We start from the raw sequence: 22,556 nt of genomic DNA, 5'->3' as shown, positions 1-22,556 counted from the left end.
AAGTCCTCTTGTGTCTGTCTGCGGGTCTGCTGTGCGCCGGTTGGCAGAATGCCCTGTCTCTACCAAGGTTAACTGTCACCACAGGCTTTGACATGTCTCCCTCTAGCAGAGCTAATGTCGCCCAGGGGAGTGGTAAATGTGTTTGCACCTTGCCCGCTGGGCAGACTGGCAGAGCCGCGGTACCCCAGCAGAATACTGGCATGAGCACCTGTTTCTGCTGTGGGATAAGCATTATCCCTGCATTTGATTCTTACAGCTATGGACACAGTGCTATATTATAGCAAATAGTCTTCATATATATGGTAACCCATAATGCAAATCTTCTATTCCACCACATCCCAAATGTGCTTTTTTGGATTGAGATATGGTGACTGCGGAGGCCATTTGAGTATAGTGAACTCTTTTTCATGTTCAAGAAACCAGTTTGAGATTATTCGGTTGTAACGAGTGCTTATTTGAGTTACTATTGAGTTACTATCAGATCAAACCAGTCTGGCCGTTCTCCTCTGACCTCTGGCTTCAACAAGGCATTTTCACCAACAGAACTGCCGCTCACTGGATATTTGCTCTCTTTTGGACAATTCACTGTATACTCTAAAGACGGTTGTGCATGAAAATCCCAGTAGATTATCAGTTTCTGAAATATTTAGACCAGCCCGTCTGGCACCAACAAACCATCCCACCTCCAAAGTCACTTAAATCAATTTTCTTCCCCATTCTGATGCTCAGTTTGAACTTCAGCAGATCGACTTGATCGTGTCTACATGCCTAAATGCATTGAGTTGCTGACATGTGATTGGCTGATTAGATATTTACGTTAACAAGCAATTGAACAGGTGTATCTAATAAAGTGGCCGGTGAGTGTGTGGCTCAAGTCAAAAAGAGCCTTGCTGTGTTCAAAATCGCCCCTATACCCTCATTCACTATTCCCTACATTACTCCACTAATATAGTCCACTTGAAGGAGTGAATGAAACGAGTGAGTGAATTCGGACACTGAGTGCGCCGGAAGGGCTGCCGATTTCGCATAGTTTGTGCTGCTGTTTAATAATCTTTTGAAATGTAGCAAACTGGCAGCTCCAGTAGTAACAAATATTTATGTTGAACTAGCATGTTCAAACCTTTTAAACGATTTAATGATTAATTGAAAAGGAATTTATACCTGTATGATAATGCTGGACCAGCATTAATTCAGCTGCGGGCGCCATCTCCTGGCGAGACGCGTTAATTCATTCAGCGTGCGACTCTCACAGTGCATTATGGGTATTCTTTAGCCATTGAGCGTGCATCGGTTGTACACTCGTTATTGCGGTGCATTGTGGGATTGAATGAGTGCACTCAACATCGTCCACTATGGTTTCGGACACCACTACAAATGGCTGTCCACTCAAATAATGCCCTATTTAAGGGTATAGGGGGCGATTTCGGACACAGCCTCCGTATCCAAGTTTGTATGTCTACAAATTTGGCTCAAGTCCCTCCTTCATTGTAAGTCTGTGGGATTTTCTGTTATCCGTAACTGTAAATCTGATTGCCTAAAAAAGTTAAGGTACATTTGCCGCATGATTTGAGGTATCATTCATGTCCTTAGCACAGAGTTTAATACTTTTTAATAGGGATTTGAACAAATGATAAGTGCTTTCATTATGTTTCCTGTGACTTTGTGCAAGAGCAATTTATAGTAATTTGCTGTCTTAATGACTAATTGATCTGATGGCAAAAGCTGATATTTAATCAGCAAAGAATTTGTTTCTTTGTTGAGAAAAGTCTGGCATTCACACACACTGACCGCTGGTCAGACATCTGATCAATAGTGTGGACAGTCTAATACCTTCACTGACTGCCTGGCGCTAAAACCTAATGATGTAGAACTACAATTACAACACTGAAGTTCCCAGCTCAGGATTTGCTCAATATAAACAGAACGCCTTGCACATTCGCGAGTTGCTGCTCTTCACCTTTTTGAACGCTGGTGTTGGAAGGCTGCTGGCTCTATTTTGGGAACCGTCCTGCTGTTACAAGATCAAGGTCCAGGAAAGATGTCATATCAGAGGCAGCTGTCGAGAACTTGTATCTCTATGTTAGTGTCTGTCGCTTATAGCTCCTTACCTCACAGACGCCGGGTTATGAAAATATCAGGTCTGTTTATGCCTGCCCATATGGCTGGACACAGGAGCTAAATCAAGCATTCGTGTAGAAGTTGCCTTTTTGAGCTTGTTGATAACCTTGTTTTTCATATAGCTCATAGTGTGGTTTATTCATTATAAGTAACATTAAAATCACAGTAAGTATTTAAATTGACCCTTTCAACACATTTGTTTCACGATCATTGTTCAAGAAAGTGATTTTAAAACCACATAGAAAAGTCCTGTGAAATGTTTTTTTTGATTGTTTTTCAGAAAACAAAATTGGCTTTTACATTAAACAGATTTGGTCACATGTCTATGTGTACAGTACTTTTTTATGGCCACATGCAGCTATGTTTTCTAATCCACTTTGTGCATTTCCACATGCACAGAGTGACAAAAATACAGTTAATTGAAGTGTCATTAGCAAACTCAGTGCAGCAGAAGCCCTCTATACAGCATTGACCTCCCTGAGTTTGTCCTTCATCTGTAGTTTCTCTCCCTCATTTGTCTTTCATCGCTCTCAGGCAGATGCCAAGACTCCCCAGCACTTAAAGCACAATGAGGAGAGAGGGAGATATTTCTGTGGAGGAGCAGCCTTCTGTCTGCACTATGATAATGGTGTTAGAACAGCAGTTATTCTCAACTGTCCCACGGCCCCTTTGAAGAGATGTGAGTTAGTGGTTCTACAGAATCAGCTCATGTCCAATAATGTCTCCTGAAGACAAAGGTAAAAGGACATTGTGTAAACTCATAATTGCTCTACACTGCAATTGATTTTCATAGAGTTGCATTCACGGCATGTAGTAATTACTGTAATTTCAAGATGATAACACGTGACGTTCTACTCTGAGCTGTTTTCAACACTATCAACGGCTAAATGAATCTGCAGTGGTCAGATGGTACAGCGGTCACATGGCAGGGCCCTACCAACGATAGATATTGACAACCGCCAAATTGCCCCCCCAATATTTGCAATTCTTGCATTGCTCTGCTGCGCTCCATTACTCCGCGCTCTGTATGTTGTTAGGATGACAAAAAGATTCAATTTTTTCTCTGATCTGCCGCTACCTAACAGTGCTAGTCAATGTCAAAATGATTGAGATGGCCAATCAAATCAAAGTAGGCGGGGTTTACTGTTCTCAGAAGCTGAGCGTGAATTCCAGCACGAATCGTCAGTTTAACGAATGAAAAAGAGTGAGGTAAGATGTAAATAGCGAAACATTTCATACAAGTCAACTGTTTGCTATAGAAATATTTAAAAAAATGACAGTAACATCCAGTGATGCGAACTACACTACTTTTTTCCCAAATATGGCCGTTTTGATTTGAAAATATGCATTTATGTGATTCATGTAATTCCTGAGTGTGACGAGACAAGTTGGAATCCTGAATTACAGTAAATACAACATGGCGTGAACACACCTTTTCTCCTAAAATTCCTGAGCAGAAAATAGTGAGGAATGATTTGTTCATATACAGTAAGAAAGTGACAATATTCATTCCTTTATTAATTGCTCAGACTTTCGATTTGTCTTTTGACTGTAAAATTATCCTTAAAACAAGATCGATTTACTTGAAGTAAATTTACTGCAGATTTTAAGTTATTAATACTTTGTATGTTGAATATCATATGAATATTTTGTCTTACTGCGGTGGCAGATGAAAAAAAAAAAAAGTTTTACCTTGTCAATACCAAAAAAAAAAGTGAAAATTCTTCCAATTCAGAAAGACAAAGAATACCTAAATGTCTAAAAATGTGTTGATATCATATGCAGTGTTGCTTTTCAAATAAATTTATCTTGTTTTAAGAATATTAAGATATTTTAACTGGAAAATAAGGCAAAAATACTCATGAAGAATAGGATTTTTTTTGTAGTGCAACATCCATAAAATTTTGAGGTGTACTTGAGGTACAACTAGTCATTCTCAACTCCCTGTTTTCTCAACTACTGATGTTTATGAACATTTCTCTTATTATTTTAAAACCCCCAATGATTCACCAGGTCTTTCACAGCTCTTCTGCGAAATGAAGACATTTGCAGTTATGCAGCGCTGTTTGTGTACCACTGAGGCCTACAACTGCACAATTACATTTTATTAGCAATCCTAACAATACAGAGCATCGTCACCCGCTGACTTTTCTTGTATCAGTTACAGAGATGGTGATATTTTATGAACTGTTTTGGCAGTGTGGTGTCCAGCATACTTTATATTCCCACTAAACCCTTTTGGCCTTGTCTGCGGTCAGCGCCAAACAGTCACACGTTCTCCCATCAATGCTAGCAGTAAATTACCTAGAGGTCAACACCAGGCTCCCAGCGCTGCCTATACCCACATCGTCAGCCTCGCTTTCAGTTAAGGCCGTTACGGATGAGCACGTCTGGACGACGAAGTCCATTGAGGCCTGTTTGAGAACCAGGCATCGGTGAAGCTCAAGCAACAATAGCCCCAGAGCTATGGAGCTCTCCGCGGGGTTGTGTGAAACCAGAGCCAGGCAGAAGTGAGAGTAAGTGCCCCCTTGGGGGCCAAAGGGTGTATTTATAATGTTAAGTAGTGCAGTTGCTCGCCCTTTGCCGCTTGTATGGGACGTGGAATGTGTGGTGTGTCATTAGAAGGATCTCATGAACATGGGACTGGAGTTTATGTGTAGATTAATCAAAGTCTTTAGCACATGTTAAGATTTTTGCACAGGCCTTTATAGTGAAATGATCAGTCGCTGTAACACATTACGTATCACTTGGCATGCCTCTTGGACTTTATTTAGCTCTTGTAAAACAGCTCGCAATAAGCAGGTTAGTAAATCTAGTTAAGTACTTTCAGACAAAAGAGATTTTGCCGGGACTGTTCACGCTCGTTGTTCTCAGTCCTGTTGGAAAAGAGCCAGTGGACTGATATAGACACACATGATGGAAAGATTTATGCAGCTCTGTGCCTGTCACATAAAAGCTTTCAGATACTTTGATCTGCCTGTAAAGCACATGAAATGCAGAGTATGATCATAACAAAAGTGAGTATTAAAAACTACTTGTTGAGTTTATTCCCATTAAACCATTAGCTTATGTAGCAAACCGGCTTGACTTATGTAGGTTGTTTATTTTATTTTATTTTTTATTTTATTTTATTTTATTTTATTTTATTTTATTTTATTTTATTTTATTTTATTTTATTTTATTTTATTTTATTTTATTTTATTTTATTTTATTTTATTTTATTTTATTTTATTTTATTTTATTTTATTTTATTTTATTTTATTTTATTTTATTCAAAGTCCGCATAAGACATTTACTCACCTCATGTCATTCCAAACCATGACCCATATTTATAATATAATTTTATAATATATTATAAATAATTATATATTATATATTATATACTATATAATATATATATTATAATAAAATTATAAATTATAATATAATTTTATTGTATTTCTGTTTAATGATTTTAATTTTTAAATTCATTAACTTTTTATTTAGTATTTTTTTTGTCTGCATGTGTAATTTTTTTTTAAACAAATAACTATCACCTGCGAGGTTTTCTTTTCACCCACAAAATTTTGTCAGGATTTTGTCAGGATATGGTTGGGGTGCATGTAGGAAAACGTCACCCAATCAACCTGAATTCACTCTACGGTGATTTAGTAAATGTCTCTTTACATAGATAAGGAGAGGTGTTATAAACTAACGATGTAAGAAAAGAGTCACGGTGAATAATTAAGTTCTTTGAAGTCCAGACACCGGACATTACCATCTATAAGTGTGTATGAAACAGATCAGATCCCTTAAAAACCAAAGACGAGTCTATTTCCAGCCTCAGACATCCCTGTGTTTTGAGTCACATACCCGGCCTGCGTTGATTTACAGTGTAAAGATACAGATAGCGTATCAAGTACTTAGTTTGCAGTGTGCAGTGTTACAGTTAAGCGTCCGTGTGTGAGTTACTCTTTGTTTGTGGTCTCATACTTTACTGCAGCTGCTTGTTCATAAATCAAACTCCGTAACATGATCAGCTTTTACTCATTGATGTTCATATCCTGACCGGGTCAATGACTCTGACGCTCTTTCTATCTCTCTTTGTACGTTGGGCACAAATTCATGTTCTCACCACGTCATATTCACGTTCACACATCTGAAAATCTCCAGTGGTTTGAAAGCCCACCCACATTATGTGTGTGCTAGTTCTGTATAGAATGCTACCACATGGTATTGTATTTTTAGTATACTATCACTATTGCTCATACTTGGTGTTGGGGGTTTGAACAACCCCCAACCCTGAATATTAAACTTCAGAATATAACTTGTACCATGAACGTACACTGAAAGATATCAGAAAGAGGGACTCATAAAGGTCAGATCTTTTATTTTATTTTATCCTACTATTTTTATATATATATATATAGTTTTATCAGACTATACATGTGTATGTAGGAGTGTAAATAATACATCTCTGTGTCTTCCCTCTGTTTACTCAGTGTGTATTACAGTCTTGGGAAGGGGGGGTCAAATGTAGTAGAACTTTGGCCAATCATGACTGACCTCAAGAGTTCAAGTTTCATAACTTGTGTACAACTGGCCTCCCTTTTTACAAGGATTCCACTTCCTGTCTTTCTCTAACCCCACAAACCTACATCTGTGTAGTATTTGATATGATTTGACTTGATCTTTGAATGGGTGTTTTTAAAGTAAAGACTTTAAAAAGACTTTTTCCTTCAAGAGTGCTGCAATTTTCCTTTATTAAGACTTGGGAAAAGCAAAAGTATCAGGTATCTCCTTTTCTGAACAATTTGTGCCAGGCATGAGTCAATTGAGCTTGGAAAGAGATCCCATGATTGTGCTGACACATACACAGAACAATGTGAGAGAGGTGGTAAATTTGAGCGCTACTGTAAATATAGCATTGTACTCTGTGACAGTACAGCTCACAAATAATATCAGAGAGGTCTGGAAATGTCACATAAAAACAACATTTTTTGGATTTGTCATAGATTTTATCTCTAAATGTGACAGTTTCCTTCTAGCGTTTGCTGTGTGTGTGCTCACAGGTTTTGGCCGCTGGGGTTAGCGGTAAGTTGTTCCATGTGTCCCTCTGACAGTAACCTTTAGTAAAAACGTCTTCTGTCATACTACAAACCTCCTGCAAAATGCTCCAGATTTCTGTGCATTTGTCTCCTTCTTTTGATAAAAGTGCTTATTGTTCTCGGATAAATATTCCAAAAATATATACTGTATACAGTACAATACGCACACAAAGTTTGGAGTCAGTAAGACTTTTTCAGAGATGCAGTAAAAACAGCAATATTGTGAAATATTATTACAAATTAAAATAAATTATTACTATTAATTTTTTTTAGCATCATTACTCCAGTCTTCAGTGTCACCTGATCTTTCAGAAATCATTCTAATATGCTGATTTGATGCTCAAGAAACATTTCTTATTATTATCGATGTTGAAAACAGTTATGCTGCTTAATATTTTTGTGGAAACTGTGATACATTGTTTTTCAGGATTTTTTGATGAATAGAAAATGCAAAATAATTAAAAAATAAAATGTAAAATTAATAATGTCTTTACTGTCACTTTTGAGCAATTTACTGCACCGTTGCTGAATCAAAATATTAATTTCTTTGAAAAAAAATACAAATCTTACTGACCCCAAGTGTTTGAATGGTAGTGTATAGATTATATGCTCTATAATAAAGATCTGTTTAATATCTCAACCTTTTCTTCTAGGAAATCCCATGAGATAATGAAATTATATGGAGAGCAACTGCAAATAGAGACATTTGTTTTGTCTCCTGCTTATTTTAAATATAGACTCATATAATCTCAGACCATATAATGTCAGAAATCTCAATATGAACTATATGAAACATTTCTCATCAAACTCTTCCAAGGCCAGATATTCTGAGCTATGTTTTCGACATTGATTTTATAGCTCTTATACTTGTTGTATGCCAACAGTTATCTAATTTTTGTCTACTTTTATTCCATTTATGAGAAATATCTGAAACAAAATTGATATTTAAAAGTGAGAGCCAAGCATTTAAATTTTTAAATTTGCTTAGAACATAACAATTTAACTTGTATCAACTCAATGATCATGCGAAATCATTGGTCTTTTTCATGTGGTCTGTAGTGGTATTGCAGTTTTTTTTTGGATCAAAAAAATCAATTTGTCAACTCGGGTACAGAAGATCAATTGATTGAGCAAATATGAAAAGTTAATAATCCAAGTTTGTCATTTCAAAAGTGATTGATCGTACACATAAAGTAGCCTACATTTACATTTCACTGTCGAAAGTTCTGCACTTTTGATTACAGCATATGAGACTGTATAAAGTAAAAATTTATTGTGATCGTCAAATGGACTGCTTACCATTTTGCTCGTAAATAAATAATAAAATAAATATTTAATTACTCCTCTCAACTGTTAGCCAAGGTGGTTCATTGACACGTTCATGGCTGATTTGGAAAGCCGAAATGTTCCAGGAACACTGTTCCCTGAGAAACGTCTGACGCTGTTGGACATCCTTAGACAGAGGAGAGAATGAAAGAGAAAAAAGAGAGAATTGTAATTCCAGGGTTGGCAGGAGCAGCTGCATCCCGAAGGTGCCGTGAAATTATCTGGTTACCTCACCGTGGCTTGCTCACAAAGGGACTTATGTCATAGTAAAATACTGTAGCGAGGCGTTTAAGTCTTTACAGCTTGTTGGAGAGGTAAGCCATTATCAGTTTTTTTGGGTGGTGTCGCCACACACAATTCACACTGGCCATTCATCACTGTGAGCTTCCTCTCAGAGGTCATGTGCTGAACGAGGCGTATATGAAAGATGTTTGGCGTTAGGATCACTCATGAAATGGTTTTCAGAGGTCACAAAGAGATCTAGAGGGTTTACTATCAGACATCTGTAATGCGTTGAATTGCTGGCATTGTATTGTATTGTTGTTTCCTAAAAGGTGGACTACAACTTTGCAATCTTTTAAAGCAGGGCTCTGCCAACTTGTTACTGTTCGTATCACTGTGTATTCAAGTGCTGAGGAAGCCTCCAGAGCTGAAATTCAGATATGGTAATGAGCGTTTCGTTTCTGACACGCGCTGTAAACGGTAGACAAATCACAACAGATTGGGCCATTTGACCAATCAGAGCGGAGTAGGTTCTCAGAAAGGAGGAGTTTAGAGAGAGCGAATCGTTGATCGAACAGTTTCAGATACTGTAAGAAAAGAGGTGATGCTGTAATGTATATTATGAGGAAATTAAAGTGTTTTTGGCATGTAAACCTATTGTAGGAGATCTCCAAAACAAAATTAGGGATTTTTAAAAAAGCCCAATGGGGCACTTTAACACGAAATCAACATGAAGTCAAAATTGACTCATTTTACTTTATTAATACACATTCCTGGTCTTTTTCATGAGTGCATACAATTAAAAATAATATTTTTGTCTTTCAAATTGTTCACCAAAATTAATTAATTTGATCTGAAAAGACTTTTCCTTATAGTTGACGTCACATAAACTGCATGGGTTATTTGTTAATATTAACCAATCAACTTAATATTAACCAGTAGACATAGCAATTTTGTCATTATTTTAGGCTGCTTTTGCAGGCAATGCAGCCTTTCTAAAATCTCGCTAACAGTTATTGCAGTAATTTATTGCTGGTTAAGGTTAATGCAATAAAGGTTACTTACAGCAATAGTAAATTATGATGGATTTGTTACCATTGAGATACATTGAGATGATACTTTCAAAACTGATCTTCCACATTCCCAATCTCACTCTAAAAGCCTCCTTAGAAGAGCTGGTGATGTTTTAGGAGGGGAATTGTTTTCTATAACCTTTTGCAAATTTGACTGCATACCTCATTCTGATATGAAACAGCCACTTTTTACAATCCAATCAATTCTCAATGGGTTAAATCAAGTTTTTTTTTTTTTTTTTTTTCTTGCTGAATATCCTTTTTCACTCACAATATAGGAAGATGGGTTGTGAATGCCATTTCATGTTGACTTTAAGTAATTAAAGTAATGAAATGCAGTCCTTTTAGAGATTATGTATATCAGATGAAATATTGTTTATTGCGCAGGTCTATCTTTTTTTTTTTTTGGAAGTGATAAAAGAATACATTTAATTATAAAAATGACGCATCTCAGATAATTATAATTCCACAAGGCATGTGTTATGTGTCAAACGCCACAGACGTGCCTAACCTAAACTTTCCCAGAGTGGTCTGAACCAGGTTACTGTGGTTATGTGTTACACGCCCAACTTTACATGTGTGTTCCAGATGCGGCGGTGCAGGACTGGTTTGGCCCGGCACGTGTGTACTCAAGGGTGGATGCCTCAAAAACCCATATAAAAACACCTTTTCTTTTGTCTCATTCCTTAGTGTATAGCTGGGAAATGCTGAGAGAAGATCCTCAACAACAATGACCCCTTATTAAAGGTTCTGAGCATTCCTTTGCGCTGACCGAGGTCGGCAGATGGAGTTTTGATGAGCACACTTTGTGTACAAACTTAAACTGCAGGACACTTTCTTTCCAAGTATTTGAGAATCTTCATCTGTCAGTAATCTTAAGCAATAATTTCTCAATTTTCTCTCTCTCATTCTTTCTCTACTTCTGCCAAATGAAGCAACATCATCTTCTGAATTAAGACTTGTGGTTGGTGCCAGATACCTCACGTCACTGTTTTCCATGTCCGCTTGTCTTGCTTGGTTTCAAGTAGTGCCTTGTACGAGCTGTGGTTGTGCTTGTGGTCATGTTGTAAGTACCTCTGAGGGGCAGCTGTGGGGCAGTTCTCTCAGTTTGACTTAAGCCTGGGCAACAGAGATGGAAATACATTATATGTACTTAGCACTGTTGGACATCAGGCACGTTCCCAGCACAAATGCTATTCCAAAACATTGTTAGCAAAGTTATGCTGCATTATAAGACACCTTTGTTTTGTTTTGTTTTGTAAAAGCAGCTTTGTTTGTATAATTTAAGGACAAGGAAATCCCACAATGCATTGCAACATGCTCTGCATGGGAAATGTTGGATATAATATTGTGTATTTTTTACATTTTAAATGCTAAAGATTCTCAATTTGAAAGATTCTGAATGCTAAAGATTCTATATTAAAAATCTAAAAGATTCCGAATGCTAAAGATCGATGATTCAGAATGTTTAAGATTCTATGCTAAAGATTCTGAATGCTAGATGTTAAAGATTCCAGATATTCATAATGCTAAATATTCTATTAAAGATTCCAGAAATTCTGAATGCTAAAGATTATTTAAATATCTTTCACATTTAAAATATTTAGCATTTAGAATCTTCAACATCTTTTTAACATACAATCTTAAACATTTAGAATCATTTAAACACACAATCTTTAGCATTCAAAATCTTCACAATCTTTAACACAATCTTACAATGCTAACGATTATGAAATATTCCATGTTAAAAAATCTAAAGATTATGAATGAATATCTAAAGTTTCTTAATACTAAATATTTTAAAATACTATTTAGTAGCTAACTAATTAACAATAAGCTATTTCACCCTATATTTATAATGTATTTTGTGCTTGTTAGACTATTGAGTTGTTAGCTTAGCAGCATGCTAATATCAGTCTCCATTTTTGTGCTACAGGATTTGTGTGTGGTACATGTTTGTGAACTGAGTTGTTGCCCAATGTACATGATTTAAATTTAGTCAGGAGGTTCTATTTCAGTTAGTAGCCTATGTAGATTGAGGCAGTGCACTAGGGTTTAGAACAGAGCCACAGTTTCAGTGACATAAGCATGGGTCATTGTGAAAGAGCTGGTATGGGTTAGCATGATGAAGATGCTTCTTTGTGGATAAAGATTTAAAGAAAGTGAAAAGGGGAGATATTGTATTTCTTATAAATTTTAGAACCGTTGTCAGTCACTTTATTTTGGGCAACCAGACAACTAACCTCTCAAACTCTCCACATCACACTGGGCTGAGTGTTTTGATCTTATTACCCAAGATACTCGTTCTGTGGAAAAGTCGGATGTCTCTTGCAACATGAATGCACTTCAGGGTTTTCGACTCTTAAGAACACACTTCTGATCTCTTACGCAGCCCTCAGAGAATCTTGCCTTTTCAGCTCTGTCCTGCTATCAAAAAGAGAAATAAAATAACGAAAAATCACAGGCAAACTACAGAGAGAGGAGATCTATAGGTGCTGCAGCCTTTCATCACGGGCCCATGCAAGCATGTGTCATGCATCTGAAGAAAGCAGAGGTTGTTGTTTTCTGTCTTGCTGGGAGTTCGTTTCAGGGTTTGGTTGCTGGAGGCTCGGGAAGCAGTGGGAAACTGACTAGACTGTGATGCCGGTGGGATTCTCGCAGTGGAGCCCCTGTTGGTGTAGATGGTGCAGGGATTTGGGTGAGATGAGCGTCTGAAGGTTTGCTGCAGGTGATGAGGGCTAATCAATGGATATGATACAAGCTTTATTCATCACAAAGACAGACCTGAGCTTGGAGACAGAAACAATTATGTTATTCTATAGATTATAAATGTTAAAGATTCTAAATTCTAAATGAGTTCTAAAGATTCTAAAAGGTAAAGATTCTAAAGAATGCCATTGATTCTACATGCTAAAGATTCAAAATATTTTAATGCTGAAGATTCCAAATTTTGAGAGAGGTGCATTTATTTATGTATCAGTTTGATTGTATATTATACTGTCTGTATTTTTAATGAATCGACTCCTTTCAGAGGCAGATTTTATCGGTTTATATCAAGGTAGTAGGTTTGATTTTGATATTGGTGGGGACATAACACCCTACTCTACACCCTTGGTTTATGCAGTTTATCAAGCTGAGACTACTGTGGAAGAAATACTATGAAATTGGGGAATATTAGATTAACAATCTCAACAGGTTGACTGGTTTTCCATGGGTCAAATGATTCACTTCACCAGACCCACCTGTCTCACCATGTGGTCAACCCATCCCCTTGACCCCCAAACAAATACCTGCTTTCAGATTCTGCATCGTATCTTTTCTCTCAGCGTCCAACCAGAGAACAGGAGAGCTACAAAAGAGGAAGAAATAGGAGGAGGGATAGTGATGGGGGATGTGAGGGTGGAAAAGAGGGTGTCTTTGTACAAAAGTTGACAGAATATCCATCGTCATCCATGATAAAAATCAACCAAATCAAGCTCTCGTTACAGGAAGTAGAACCCAACTGAAGAGTAGAGTTACTGAACCAGAAAATCTGATATGATAATGAAGGCAATAGTTGAGGTTCTTGTGTTTGGTAACTCACCAATATTATCTTTTTATTAAAATTTTGTTAAAACACTTTAGGGTCTAATTCTCACTATTAGCATGCATATTACTAGGATATTGGCTGTTTATTAGTGCTTATAAAGCACATATTAATGCCTTATTCATATTTTACATCCCTTAACCCTACCCCATACCTAAACTTAACAACTACCTTACTAACTATTAATAAGCAGTAATTAGGAGTTTATTGAAGCAAAAGTCATAGTGATAGATATTTTTAATCTAGTAATGACAAAAGCACAAATTTACTAAAACTTAAACTAAAATGAAAACTAACTGAAATAAGGTTTTTTTTTTTTTTTTACATTTAATTTTTACACACACATACATATATGTAAAGTGTGTTTCCATCCTTACTCTTTCTCTCATCCTGTCAGAAAAGGAAGTTTTATTCTTTGTGTTTTTGTTTCTGTATATACATCTGATGTATCGCTTTTATTCACCCCTGCATTCAGAATTAGAGGTCTCATGACCTCATGTACAAAGCGGTGGTTCTGATGGCTGAAACTCTTCTCCTTTCATCTGTAGGTCCCCAAGTCACCATGATGAGAGTGGAAGAGGAGCTATACATCTGAAGAAAGAGACGCAGACAGAAACAGGAAGATATGGAGGGAAAGTGAGGGTGAAAGAGTGAAAGGTTGGTGATGGATCAGTGCCATTCTGTTTCAACGCTCTAGGTCTCGACCAATCCCTGCGCCCTGTCAGTCTGCATAAGGAGTTAGCATAAGAGGCATGAAAGGCCAAGAGAGATCAGGAGACAGGAAATAAGCGAAGGAAAGGGGCACAACCCTTTTGAAGACCTCCACCCTTCTACCTCTGACATTATTCAAGCAGGTTCGGTTTTAACCTGCCAGAAAAAGGCCCGACTATGGACGCTGACAAAGCAAACGTCCTTTGCAATGATGTCGAGTGATGTGGTTTAGCTTAGAGAGCTGGCGTCTGTCATTGAGAAGTTGTCCTGATGCTTGACACTGAAAATTCCCATTGCACCACACTATTGACTGATTTCCCAGATTCACTGAGTCAACATTGACAGAATCAAGATTGCTGTGGGATATACAGGCCGCAGAATGAGAAATATATATACATAATCAAGCAAATGAACCTTTAGGCGCAAGTAAACAACCCTTGGTAGCAGTCACTGTACGGGCAGGTTAAACAAACATTGCTTTTCGACATCTGGACCTTCTGAAGTGCTCAATGATTTAGATTTGACTAGTTTTACAACAGCCAAATTTTCATTGATATTGTTCACAAAGCAAAACAACCCAGCATAAATTCGTTTAACTCATAATGGGGAATTTGCTGAAACAGTAAGTTGAGTAATTAGAAGTCTATTGAATTGCATTTGTGGTTGAACTCATTTGGCTTGAGTCAGCTTTATCTGAAGTCATTTGTTGTTGTAGTATCACTAATGGTCTTCAATTACATTTAAAAAAAAATAGTGGAGTTAGATTTTTTTTTGTGTGTGTGTGGAACTGAGCAGTTTAAATATATGTAATTGGTTACAGCATAGAAAGACGACTTTTAATTGGAGGCATGTAACCTGAATCAGTCTTTTGAGAACTTTTGCCATGCTTGTGTGGTTTTTATAGAAGCAGAGGACAATATAAGTCCCAGCTAGCTATAAAGCGAAAGTTTGTGTTGGCTGACAGTTAAGTATATGCATTTCCTCAGTTCCCTCACAAAGTGCACGTATGACACACCAGTGCATGCTAACAATGACTTTTATACATTGCACGGCTAATAAACAATTATTTGTTGTTAGAGTCTTGTCAGTTCAATTTGATAGTGTGATACATTATATCCGTGTCACTGTACAACAGTAAATGAACTTGGATGTTGTCAAAGAATTTCTAATTTATATTTAAATAATTAGGGGCCAAACACCGAAGGTGCGTAGGCACCTATTGTATCTGTTGGCGTTCTATTTTTTTTATTTTTTTTATTTTTATTATTATTATTCTTCCGCTCTGGAAGTCTATGGCAGCCCATAGAACCACTTGCGGGAAAGTTGCGAAATTTGGCACACAGTCAGAGTCTGAACTGTCTGAACTGTGTCCATAGCAAATTTGGAGTCTCTAACTCAATCCCTCTAGCACCACCAGCTGTCCAAAGTTGCACTCAAGTTTATGTTAATAACTTTTGAACCGTAAGGGTTAGAAACAAAATTCTTTTTTCCTCCAATTCCTTGAGTCAAGACGAATCGAAGTCATTTTCCCTCATGAAAATGTTTCCGCCATTTAGAATTTTCTGAAAAACCTACTTTTTCGAACTCCTCCTAGGCCGTTACTCCGATTTTCACGAAAATTGAACCAGATCATCTTCAGACCATGCCGACAAAACAAATTTTACATAGCGCTTGTGAAAATAGACATAACTTGGTACATGTCATCACAAGCATGGCCTGAGGCAACATGCAGCGTTTCGGCACAGTGCCTCCAACTGGTCCGGAGATAAGAAAAATGGCTATTTTTGCTTATAACTTCTGACGGGTTTGTCTAAAAATCATAAATTTGGCCACATTAGATTCGGGGCATCATGCCAAGTCGAATGATACAACATACGGCTGGTAAAGACTACAACAAGCTTCTTCCCGGGTTGGTGACATCACAAACCCCAAAATTTACATAAACCCTACCCCCGGGAAGACACAACAAAGGGGGTGAGGCCATGCTGCTTTAGAGAAGAGGAAGAGTTGCTGTAGTAGAGTGTTGTTGCCATGCCGTCATTTTACACCGGACAGCTTCACAAACGAGGGTCAATTCAATACTGGATTCGCACAAAAGTTTAACATGACGGCACATGCTAGTCGATGAGTTGAATCAACTCCACAGCATCTACATAAATTTATCCACTAACCATTCAGAAACGTCCAGTTTCATTCTAAAAGTTGTAACTTCTTCCTGAGTCTCTCCATCAGTGTCCGACTCCGATTTGAACAATGTAAGGCTGAACACCGTTACTGACAATCGTCATTTTGGCTGCGTGAGATACTCCAGCTTTGTTGTTGTTAAGCAACCGAAGCGCGAGCTGTTAAAGCTCCACCCTCTTCTGGAAAGGGGGCCGGGATCAGCAGCTCATTTACATTTAAAGGGACACACAAAAATGGCGTGTTTTTGCTCACACCCAAATAGGGGCAAATTTCTATAAATTTATAATATATAATAAATGATTTGTGGGGTATTTTGAGCTGAAACTTCACAGACATATTCTGGGGACACCAGAGACTTATATTACATCTTGTAAAAGGGGCATTATAGGTGGCCTTTAATTAATTGTGTTATATAAATCTAATTTTATTGCCATCCATTAAATTATTCTATTTTTTCCAACCATTTCTAAATGTATGTGTAAGAGTAAGGGTGCTTATGCATTAGAGAACTGACAGGAATGCAAAAGATTGATTTTGAGAGTGTGGACAGACACTTTGAAATCAATTTGGGATACTGCAAACAGCACTGTTCTCACCTCTCTGAAGTTTTCATTGGTCAACAAATGCCTATGCGGAGTATGTTGCAGCAAAGGTTTTGATTTTACTTGCATGATAGAGCATCACATGTGCAAACTCTTGTGCATGCCATCCCTAATGAGATCAATTCGCAGTGTTCTCTGACGCAGCGTATTCCTGATTAAGACAAAATGTTCCCACCTTTACCTGAGCTATTAATTATGACGAGAAATCCTTCATTATGGCTGGAACGAAAGCACGGTGTCATGACCACAGACCGTAAAAGTATGGCAGGCAGGGCAGCTACAAGAGGGCACACTTCTTATAGTTTGCAACTGTATGTGTGTGTGTATTGGGGAGCCCATAATTTATGATGTACGCTGCAGCATGGCGCCCCATCTTTCTCCAAAGCTGGCCTCCTCTCAAGCTTGGCTGTTTTATATGCTGTGAAGGGGGGCACGGGGCCAGGCGCTCTTCACCGTGGGAAAGAGGAGTAGTCGTCAGGCCGCAGTGGGGTTTTTAACAGGGCATTGTTGAGGAGAGCATGAGGTGGCGAGCACTGGGGCCCAGGAGGCCCCTTCTCATTTGTAACCTGAGTTGATTTGGTCATTAAAGTGGGCCCAGTTCAAACCTGGTTTGGTTATAGTATCTCTTGACCTTGTCCTCAAATATTATACGGGTAAGTATACTTATAGTGTGTTGACCTGGTGTGACCTTGGTGGTAGGGGCAATCAATAGGCGCGTTCACACTAAGAACGATAACTGTAAAGATAACTTTATTAGCGTCCACACCAGCAGACGATATTGTTCTGTTTATTCTAAGCACGTGCTTGTCTCTTTAAATGCTGGAGCTCATTACAGCAGGATGGATTCTGATTGGATGTCGATGTTTGTATCGTTCATTAGCTAAATAAAATCGAGCTGAAAGTGATTCCAAAGATACCGTTTCTCTGTGGTGTTATCTTTATAGCTGTAGTGTAAACTTTGCTATTCATTAATATTGAGAACAATTTTTAGAACTGTATCTTTATTGTTATCTTTATAGTTATCGTCCTTGGTATGAACGGCCCTTAAGACATCAGATGAGTAGGGGAAGCCCAGGCTTATCATGGCGGTTTAAATACATAAAGATTAGATTAGTACTTTACATGTATTTACATGCTACTTTAAAATACCATGGTGTTACCATAATACATATCCAGAAAGCTATGGTTTAAAAAAATAATCTAGCGGGTTCACACTCTGTTTTGATGATTTTACAGGGGTTTGGGCAATTGTCAGCTACTTTAGCCAGTTAGCTAAACCAGCTGACCACCATCTTGGCAGGATTGGTTGACCTGGTGTGCATTTCCAGAAGCCAACAATGGTCGCAAGTTCCGTCATTACCAACATAATTCAGCGGAACTTGCGATCATAGTTGGCTAACGATGCTTTTGGGAAACGCACCCCTGATAAGACTAGCAAACCACCTTAGGCTGATTTAAGCTTGTTTTTTAAGTGCAGTTTTAGCATTGATGAAAAAAGCCTGAAAGGGAAACAATTGTACTGCAGCTGGGCCTGGTCAGTCTCTAGGAGAACAGAACTAAAGACATACATTATTTCATTCTTTTAATGTCAACTGGGTTTAAGCTCACACAAAAACGAATAATTAGCATGATAGCTTGAACATGATAAATGTTGCCCCACAAGTTCATTGCTATGGAAACCATCATTGCTATGGAAACCATCAATAATTACAGCTGTCCAGGGAGAAATGAAGCCTTAATTAAGCGGATGATTGAAAACAAGAGCCCATCTCTCCATTCTATTACAAAGCTCTTTTCCTCAAGTTAACCAAATATTATGTTAGCAATCATGTGGGTTCTGTGATTTTTCAATGGTGGGGAGAAAGGATTATGTATCCTATGACTGAAACATTTGGGTGAATGCTACTGAAAAACTCTATTTTCTCAAGTCAGAAGAGGATAATTTGAAACCGCAGTTTTCCTATATAATGGTTTGGTTTGGCCAGTATAGACAGCTTGAAGCAGCACATGATGGGGAAAAATTAATTTTTCCCATATTTCACCAGTTCTTCCTCAGATACTTTAGCTGTCATTCTGTGCTTGTATGAAATGCTTCTTTATAACACGTTATCCTTTAGCATGACGGTTTCACTCTGAGATTAGCAGAGTCACTGTTACGCTAAATAAGTTCTCAAAGCGTTTGGGAGTGGATCTGTTAAGACTTCCATGACATTCCCTCAGCAATGATGGATGCATATTTTCCAGACTCTGTACTCACCTTTGTTGCATGTTTTTTCTCTTAGTTGTCACTGTACATTTTCAAGCCATGTTGACTAAGAGTTTGCATGTGCTAATTTTCCAGTGTGTGGCTACATCAATTATACTTCATACTTCACTCTTGATGAGAAAGTATATCTTTTTAAAGGCACAACATGTAAGATTTTTAGATTAAAATATCCAAAAACCACTAGAACAATGTTATATATTTTGTTGACTTGTGTACTTACATTATCCCAAATGTTTCCAAGAATGTTTAAATCCAGAGAAATAAGCAATTTTTAACAGGATACAGACCGTGTCCATGCGTCACCTACTGTATCAATGACATCATACCCGCATTATCCTTGATTTCCAGTTTTATTTTGTAGAAACCATGGAAACACCAAAGACGCTTTAATATATTATGTGTTTTTATTATACAGGCGAGCAACTGTTTGGATACATTCATCGACAGAAAACTAATCGTTGTATGATTCAGCACAGTAAGTCATATTGTTTAAATCTTATTTTCTTGATTTACCGCGAGTACCATGTTTTACCATGCCTAATATCGATCTAGCTTCCTGCAGTGTGCAACAAGTGTCTCATAGTAGCACTATAACAACTTTCAACACACAAATGTATCTAATACGATAAACAGCGCTGTGTTACCCCACATACTCATGACTGGAAGAAGCGGCAACAGTTGTCTGCGGCATAATAAAAGTTCCGCTGCTCTCGAGCCGTGTTGTGTGTCGCGCTTGTCTCTCATTAGCTATCGCTGCAGCGGCATCGTTCCGCTCCAACTTTTGCTACTCAATAAATCTTTAATACATTAGCTTATCCATGAACATGATTTCTGCCCGAGTCTCGCAGGATTATTTTCCACCGGCTGTAGACGTGAAGACAACACCTCCCATGATTCCGTGAAATCAAGGCGTCATCAAGCTACGTCTTTGTTTTGAATAAGCGACCTCTAGAGGCTAAAACTACATAGTGTGCCTTTAAGTGAGAATTTGTCTATCTATCTATCTATCTATCTATCTATCTATCTATCTATATCTGTGTCTCTAAATCTTACATGTCAGAAACATGGAAAAGCTGAGCTCAGAGTGAAAGACACAATTGTGTCATGATTAAAGTAGGGATAACTCGCAGACAGCAGTAAGTTATGACTAAACACATTCTGGATTTGTCTTCTAGTGTCTGTAGAGTGATATATGTATGTTAGCTGTTTCCATGTGGACTTTTGAGAGTTGCTCAAGCACAGGAATACACATACACTCGTACCAGAGGTGCAGACAGATGCAGGAACAGTTGCAGTCTCAGGATCGTCAGCTGTAAGCATACAGCTGTGTTTGATGTGTGGCCCTAGAAGGAAACACACACATACACACCTGCTTACATGCCAATGACAGTTTCTTATGAGAGACCACCTCCTTCCTGAGCTGCTCTGTGTCTAATTTGTGTGTTTATGGAGTGATTTAGAACGAGGCCAAACTTCACACTATAGTAGCAGGTGTTTTTTGGTTATTCAGGTCAGAGTAGACATTTCTCATCCTTCCACAAGGCATAATTACAACCATAACATCTATTCAGACACAGTTTCCACTGTGATATTGGAACAGACTGCATCATAGTTTATGCATATTTAGGGTCTGTAGATATTTTGCTTTGTTTTTGAAATAAGGCTCTCATTCTCACCAAGGCTGCATTTATTTGATCAAAAATACAAGCATCAATATTATGAAAATACAATTTTAAATAACTGTTTTCTATTTTAATGTATTTTGCGTTACATTAATTTATTCTTGTGATGCAAAGCTGAATTTTTGCATCATTACTCCAGTCTTCAGTGTCACATAATCCTTCAGAAATCATCCTAATATAATGATTTCATTTCTTATTATAAATGTTTAAAACAGTTGTGCTGCTAATGGAAACCATATTACAAGTATTACAGTATAAAAATAATTGTTTATGATGTATTTTTTGATGTATTATTATTATTGTTAAATATTTGACATGGAATAGTCTTAAATTACCACTTTAATTTAGCATTCATGTTTCCACCACATATTCATCATGTTTATTTAATTGGCCACAGTCAATCCAGTCGTAGTGTCTGATCCATCTTTGATATTCATTCATATATCATCAATAGCGATGAGATCTTGTGTAGTAAATGCTAATGAATGTGTCCATCATTATCACAGAGCTTCAGCAGTGCTGTGTGCCATTCAGACAGCTTATTGGAATTTCTTGCTAATTAAGTCCAGTGGCGGGCTTGAACCCTCTCTGAAAGCGCTTATATCCTCCATTAGTTTGACCTGATAGGCAGCGTGAGTCATTGATCATAGTTGTGTTTGTATAATATATTCACTTTGTTCTAGTCAATAACAGAGCCTGCGGAACAGTTTGGGGGATTCGGTACAGAGGCGCTATTGATCACAGACTACACAAGAGCTAATGAACTTGGCCTAATGACATGAGGGAGATCTGGCAACGCTAGAGCAGAAAACACATGGGATATTTTGCATCTCTGTGACCTTGTGTTACTGGGCTAATGGGCCGAAGGTGGGTCAATATATCCATTTGGAATAACAGAGCTGGCCAAGTGGGGGAAGAGAGGATTAGAAGTGGATTTGAACAGTGTGTATGTATCTGGCACAATAAACTTACTATCATAATGTACACTACATGGCACTAAGGCATCACAGGTACAAATTATTGATAGAAAATAGTTTGATCTATTGTACTGTGTCATTAGCTTAGCAACATGATAACGTCTGGATCAGGTCTTGTGCACTTGAGGAGCATATTTTATGTTGATATATATACTTATTTCATTTTATTTACTTTTTATATGCTTTTATTGCTCATCTTTATTTCTTTATTACATTTTTACTTCTTCTCTTATCAGGTTTAATTTCAGATAGGATGCTGCTTTAAGGTTGATGATCATGTAGATAGCATGACAGCTCACTTGGACCTGGAGCAGAGTGAGAGGGATTTTAAAGACCTGTATTATCTCACTGATGTCCTTGTTAGCAAAGCTTTGCCCTGTCACATAATGGTGTTGATGGGACAGCAGAGGAATATAAAGGTTGCATGCGATCCATGTGTTGTCATTAATGCAGAGACTTGTGCATCAGCAGGCACTGTGGACATGAGGTGAGTGACCCTTTTCAGCCAAAGCGTCATGTTTCTGGGCACACATGCCAGCATTTATTTAGCATCACGCAACAAGTTGTAGTGCAACTCTATCCTGTTACAGACAGAACGCCGCTTGTCACAGACAGAACGACACTCACACACTCCAGCCGTGATACGAACCCAGTTATCCTGCTGACCTCTCACTCTATTTCTGTGGTTCTCTTCTTCTTTTGAATTCTGTCTGTCTTTCTGG

At 37.8% G+C, this 22,556-nt stretch overlaps 1 protein-coding gene across 2 annotated transcripts in view; it reads left to right on the top strand.

Moving 5' to 3' along the window:
- The first annotated feature begins 13,960 nt into the window (after nt 1-13,960).
- The window catches only part of sema3fb (sema domain, immunoglobulin domain (Ig), short basic domain, secreted, (semaphorin) 3Fb), a 117,971-nt gene continuing 109,375 nt past the window's right edge, over nt 13,961-22,556 (top strand). Inside the window, exon 1 of one of the 2 annotated variants that reach the window (XM_051912922.1) lies at nt 13,961-14,069. The gene's annotated coding sequence lies outside the window, so the exon portion shown is untranslated. The remainder of the gene's footprint in view (nt 14,070-22,556) is intronic. The other variant, XM_051912925.1, reaches the window with a different exon arrangement.

The sequence above is a fragment of the Ctenopharyngodon idella genome, chromosome 11 (genome assembly GCF_019924925.1).
Source record: "Ctenopharyngodon idella isolate HZGC_01 chromosome 11, HZGC01, whole genome shotgun sequence".
Lineage (NCBI taxonomy): Eukaryota > Metazoa > Chordata > Actinopteri > Cypriniformes > Xenocyprididae > Ctenopharyngodon > Ctenopharyngodon idella.
The sequence above is the reverse complement of the archived record's forward strand: the minus strand, read 5'-3'. Positions and strand labels throughout refer to the sequence as shown.